The 6278-nt window shown below is 32.1% G+C and overlaps 1 long non-coding RNA gene across 1 annotated transcript; it reads left to right on the top strand.

The window, feature by feature from the left end:
* Positions 1-2686: 2686 nt before the first annotated feature.
* Positions 2687-5021, top strand: LOC140178066 (uncharacterized). The gene is made up of 4 exons (XR_011870185.1): positions 2687-2868; positions 2960-3003; positions 3092-3220; positions 4694-5021. It is a non-coding gene; the product is annotated as an uncharacterized lncRNA (long non-coding RNA).
* Positions 5022-6278: the final 1257 nt, after the last annotated feature.

Below are 6278 nucleotides of genomic sequence, written 5' to 3'. Positions count from 1 at the left end.
CTGTTATGCTTACTTGCCATTCCCCTTAATTATTTTGAAGTCTCTTTAATTGAAAGAAAACATATTTAAGAGAAATGTAATTAACAGCACCAATAATGATTAGCAAAAAAAATTATTAAAAAATGATCAAAATATAATCAATATAAAATAAGAACAAACAATGAAATCAAACCATATCCTTCATAGGGTCTAGGGATAGAGACAGCAAATGGGAAATCACATGGTATTGTCTTCAAGGATTACTTGACATTTGAGATATGAATCCAACATTTTTGCCCACCCTCGAAAATAGAGTTTACAAGTTACATCCCATATGCTAATAACTAAATTTAAAATATTAGAATTCAGGCCACCATAGTTGACACCTTCAGAAAGAGACTTTACAAGGAATAAGTTAATAATTATGTAGCCAAAGTAATGCCTAATTTCTATCTTCCAGACTGGCTCAAAACATATCATTGGTTCTCTACTCTCTGATGCAATACTTCTTGGATCTATTGATCATGAAATGAAGTTGATTGCTCTTAAATAAGGGACTACATTTTGTGACAATCACTAGTAATTTGAAGTCATGAAATATTTTCCTAAAACTAGCCAACAATTTCATCCATTATTAAAACAGTTTTAAAAAGAGAAAACAAAATAAAATCAGTATTGTAGAGTGGAGTGGTTATATATATTTATTTCATCATCCAGACGCAAAAGTATGAATGAGCCTTGAAAAAAATACAAACTTTGAATGTGGAGCTTTCTTTATGTACTAAATTTCTCTAACTACATCTACATGAATATTTTAGTTGATAAAGCCAACCCTAAGTTTGTGAGTGATTCTACAGTATTAGGGAAGACTCAAGATACTGGCTAAATAGTAAATACTATATAGACCACTAAGTATAGAACTTCAATTTTCCAATCGCATTTGGAATTTTTTTTTTCCCTTTCAACTTTCTACTTCTCTCACTGACCTAATCAGAATGAGAAAAATATGGAACAGTAGAGCAACAGTAGGTGTCATGGAATTCATATATACAGCACTCATCATTCATATCTGGAAATTTTGGGTCATAATTAAAAAACAAAATTAAGAAGAGAAAATCTACACTATGTTATTATAGATAACATGCATTAATGACATTCGCAATGGCTTTCTATCTATCTATCTATGTATCCATTCTTAATATATAAAAGTAGATGGATAAGTTTATCGACTTTTAAGACATGTTTCTCTTTCTACTAATGTCATGTTAGCAATGTTGCTTACTTGACAAAATTTTAGAATCAACCACTCAATTTTTGTCAAATCACCTATTATTTCCAAATCAATAAAAAAATATATATACAAAAAAATAAAAAAGACCGATAATTAGAAATTAACAGTGTCTTATCAAATTTGTAACCTACAAAGACATTGAATTCATATTTCTATATTTATTATATCTTACCGTTATAAACAATACAATAAGTTTATAACTCCCAATAATTAATTTTTATAAATAATTCATTAAATGTAATAAACATCCATATTACAAATATCATAAAAATATTATTAATCATAATAAATTTTACATTATAAATATTCAAATTCCATACTATTTGACTTATTTATATAAGTCTCTTATCACTATTCCTTCAAATAACATCAAATTTAGCACAAGAAATTTATTTCTGAACTACACAACATCTCAAACTTACTCAATGGAGCATCATTCTTTGGACAATATTACCAAACAAATAGACAATTGGTTTATCAAAGTTTGCGACTTTGCGTGGTTTGTCTATGGAAAACATTAACAATGAAGAGGAACCTCTTTGCTTAGAAATGATTATATTAGATGAAAAGGAGACAACTACATTTATGGCACATGTAATCAAACACCACAATATCCAACAATAAGGTAACTCTATATACTTTTTATAATCTCATCTATCAAATTATTAGTTAGTAATGCAATACTTATTTCAAATCAAAGTGCTACAACAATTTTTGCACTATTTGATGGCGAAGAAAAAAAATTATTAGGCACAACCTCAATTGAAAAATTTTTGCAACCTTACACTTATATTTGAAGTCAAAGTAAATGATTTGAATCTCAAAAAAGGTTGTCAACAATATACTGTTACCAAGACATTTGTTCCAACAGGTAATACTCCAAAAAAAATCACTTATTCAAAATATCATTTTTATTTCTAATTTAAATTATTCATTGATTATAGGAACCAAATTCGCCAATATTAATATTATCAGACGAAGATCACATACCCATCAAGAGATTAAGGAGAAAAAAAATCATTCAAGACACATCTTCAGAAGAAGAACGTACATGTAAAGATGGAACAAACATAATAGAAAGTGCATACAACTCAACAATTCATAAAGAATATTGTCTTTTCAAGAACCTACGACAGAAAGAAGAAAGCAACAACTCTAAAAAAAGAGAACGAGCACTGTAAACCCCGATTAAATTAGTAAATAATTAGTCAATAAATTAGTTTTTAATAAAGAGGATTAGAAATGTGAATATTATATTAAATTAAGATAGAGCTCATCAAAACGAGAATTTTGACACTAATTTCGAAAAACGGTCCAAAATTGGATCGAAAGGACCGAACCGGTTGAATCGGACCCAAACCGGACTATCGGTCCAACCGGACCAGCCCTTTTAAGTGAACCCAAACCCTTCATCCCCTTCATTCCAACAGAAACGAAGCTTTCAGCTTCCAGGGGAGGGAAGAACGAGAAAAATCCCGTAACCCTCACGTTACTTTCCAAATCCCATAACTCCTCCGTTCGAGCTCCGATCGCCGCACCGTTTGCGGCCACGCGTTCACCGCGTCGAGATCTACGTTTCTATCGGAACAATTTCATAGGTAACTCGTTATTTTATACTCAGCCTTCATTTCCCCCAATTTTCGAGTTTGTTGAATTTCTTTGATTTTTGATGTTTTATGATCCAATTAGCTTGAGAGAAACGTTCACTCTTGCTTATGTGAAGCTTGGATAAGGTGAGGATACGATAATTCTATTTTATTTTCATTGAATTTGAACTTTGAGTATTAAATTAAATATATATGTGTTATGAATGTGTATTAGGTTGTGAATAAATAATTGGACCTTGAAATTGTGAATACTGGAACTTGGAGGAAGCGGATTAGTTGAGTTTTGAGGGGCTGTCTTGGTTTTGAATAAATAGCTTTGGTCGTTACGTGGAAATTGGCCAAGGTATGGTTTAGGTTTCTTGCATTTAATATATAATGTTCTGTGAAAACTTAGGCTAGATGACCATAGGATAAGTTGGAATGCAGGTGTATGTTTAATGTTTAGTAATTTATCGATGAATATATATTTGGTTGAAGTTTATTGGATAATTAGTTATTAATTTTAGATGGTGAATGTTGTTATGTTAATTTGGAGAGAATTATGGTTGAATGTTATTGTTGATGAACATGGTTGGTTTGGTGCTTGTTGATTAACTAATGATTTGGTGAATTATTGATTTGAGGTATTTATGTTAAAAGCCTAGGATTTGTGAACTATGATTCTTAGTTGAATTTTGGTTGTTGGATTTGAATATTGTATGAGTTTAATTATTGATCTGAGGTAGATTTATTGTGGAGATTGTTATGATAATGAGGAAGGGTATGTTGAATTGAAAAGAATGCAGGTTTGGACCTGAAAAGGGTGGCAAAGTCCGAGTTTTAGAGGAGATGCTGCCGAAATTTTATAAAAAATTAGAGATTTTGTTTATATGATTATTTAAAAAGATTTAGATTTAAAGGTTATATGGTTTGATTTTGAGTTATTAAGAAAATGAGCATGTTTTAAGTTTGATTCATTTAGAAAAGAATGGATTATGTTCTGAATTGGAACTATTGATGGATGGAATGGGATGTGTGATCATGAAGGATAAGGATTGAATATGATTGATGTATGATGATGAATGAAATGCGATTGAGAATGATGTGGATGTTGATGAATTATAATTGAATTATTTAAATGGCTTATGAATTTGAATAATCTGAGATACGAGATTCCCTGGATTAAGTGTCGTGGCTTGCCACCACATGTACCAGGTTGAAAACTCGATACTCTGTTGACCCTACGACGTAAGTGTGACCGGGCACTATATAAATTCTCGGGAATGTTACTCCCATTGAGCAATATTGACTATATGAAAAAAAAAAGATATGCATAGACTCTTGGGGATGCACGTCGGGGGACCGTCTAAGGACAATTCAGACTTGTCGGGTTGGCTGGATAACCGACAGATGAGCCTCATCAGCCATAGGACAGGCATGCATCATATGCATATTACTTGAATTACTTGCTTGTGCTTTAATTGGGTGTGCCTATCTGTATTTGCTATGCTAAATGTGTATTTGTTACCTGCAGTAGTTGTAACCTTCTCGTGTTTGCCTTATCTGTCTATTTGTCTGTGAAAATACATGAAGGAGTTGGAGGTATGGAGGAATGGCAGTATGGGATTTAGATTTAAGGTTAAGTTAAGTTAGGATTAAATATTTGTAGAGAATCACCTTTTATGACTTCTGTTTAATACTTTAAGCTCTATAATCTGAGTGTCGGTGTTCTTGGATTGCCTCTGGCATTTCCATGACCTTATATATTATGTGTGTGGCACCTTTACCATACTGAGAACCTCCGGTTCTCATTCCATACTATGTTGTTGTTTTTCAGATGCAGGTCGAGAGGCATCTTGTTAGGCGTCTAGACTCTTGAAGCGGAGTGGTTACTGAGATATTTTGTTATGCTATGATGTATATATATGTACTTAGCTTTCTCTCCGCATGACTTATTCTTTTTTATCCTCTTAGAGGTTTATGGAGAGGCAGGATTGTGTATATGTATTTTTGGGTTTTGAATATGTATGTATATATGTGTAAATATTCTCCGGCCAATCTTGACTTCGCAGGCTGAGTTAGGAGCTTGTTATTTTCTATCTTTGGCACTCTATTCCCACTTCTGTTATCTTATGTTTAATAGTTATGGTTTTCTTAGTACGCAAGTTAACTCGTTCCTTGAGCGTTGCGCTTTTATTTCGCGATTTTTGTTTCCTCTATTCTTCAAGGCTCCTAGCATATTATAATTCTTCTGCTATTATATGTACTCATTTTATTTTAGAGGTCGTAATACCACACCACCTCTGTTTTACGACTTAAGCGTAAAGCTTAGTGTGGCAGGGTGTTACAAGCACCACATAAGAAAACTAAGTCCATCAACTAAAACAAATATAAAAATTAAACTACCAAATAAAAATATCACTTTGTACAACTCCAACATCTAAATCTTTTGTACTACAAATTATTTTAAATAAAACACCTTTTAAATTTAACTTTAGTTTATACCTATGAAGCACGGACATTTTGCTGAGTTGCCGTATCTGCATGTCGGACACATTTTGGATACAACACTCGTCCGACACGCGTGTCTGCTGTGTCCAAACCGTGTCTCAATAAAAAATAAAAAATTCTTCTCCGGACACACTTGGACACACCTAAATACCATCACGTGTCAGCGTGTCTGGTCTTATTCTTAATATATATTCTTAAAATAAATTTAGATATAGTATATATTATTATTTATTAAAACAAAAAATATTTTAAATACTTGATATAATTAAAATAGGACATTAAAAATAATTTAAAAAATTAATTTATATTTTAATATCAATAAAATATTAAAATATCATTACGGCTTATCTAAAAAATACTTTATATTTTATATGTATGCGTGTCCCCGTATCATGTAAGATTTTAAAATTTGCGTGTCGGCGTGTTCCGTGTCGTGTCGTGTCTCGTATCCGTGTCAGTGTCCGTGCATCATAGATTTATACATATTTAATTTAATTATACCAAATATAACAATTTTTAATATTTATTATATACTATCATTAATTTACCGTTCCGTCTCGCGCATAATGCGGGTCTCATTCTAGTTTTATAAAAGTAAGTTAGTGTTATTCAAGGGGATAATTAGACCTTGATGCTGTCATTGCTATTGTGCACCTGCCTAGGTTGGGAAGGCACAACATGCATAGTTGTGATCAGGCCCCCCAAAACCTTAACCTCGTACTATTTCCTTTTTCAATGGGAAAAGAGAGAGAGAGAAAGGGGGGGGGGGGGTGGTCCAAATGGTGCTATCTTTTTCTTCTGCCATAGGAAACATACTTGCTCTTTGGAATTTATCAAAGTGGATAAATTGGATTTTACTTAAATCAAATAAAATGATGAAGAAGCTACTAATTGCAGAGATATGTGAACAT

Source organism: Arachis hypogaea, chromosome 13, assembly GCF_003086295.3.
Source record: "Arachis hypogaea cultivar Tifrunner chromosome 13, arahy.Tifrunner.gnm2.J5K5, whole genome shotgun sequence".
NCBI lineage: Eukaryota > Viridiplantae > Streptophyta > Magnoliopsida > Fabales > Fabaceae > Arachis > Arachis hypogaea.
The sequence above is the reverse complement of the archived record's forward strand: the minus strand, read 5'-3'. Positions and strand labels throughout refer to the sequence as shown.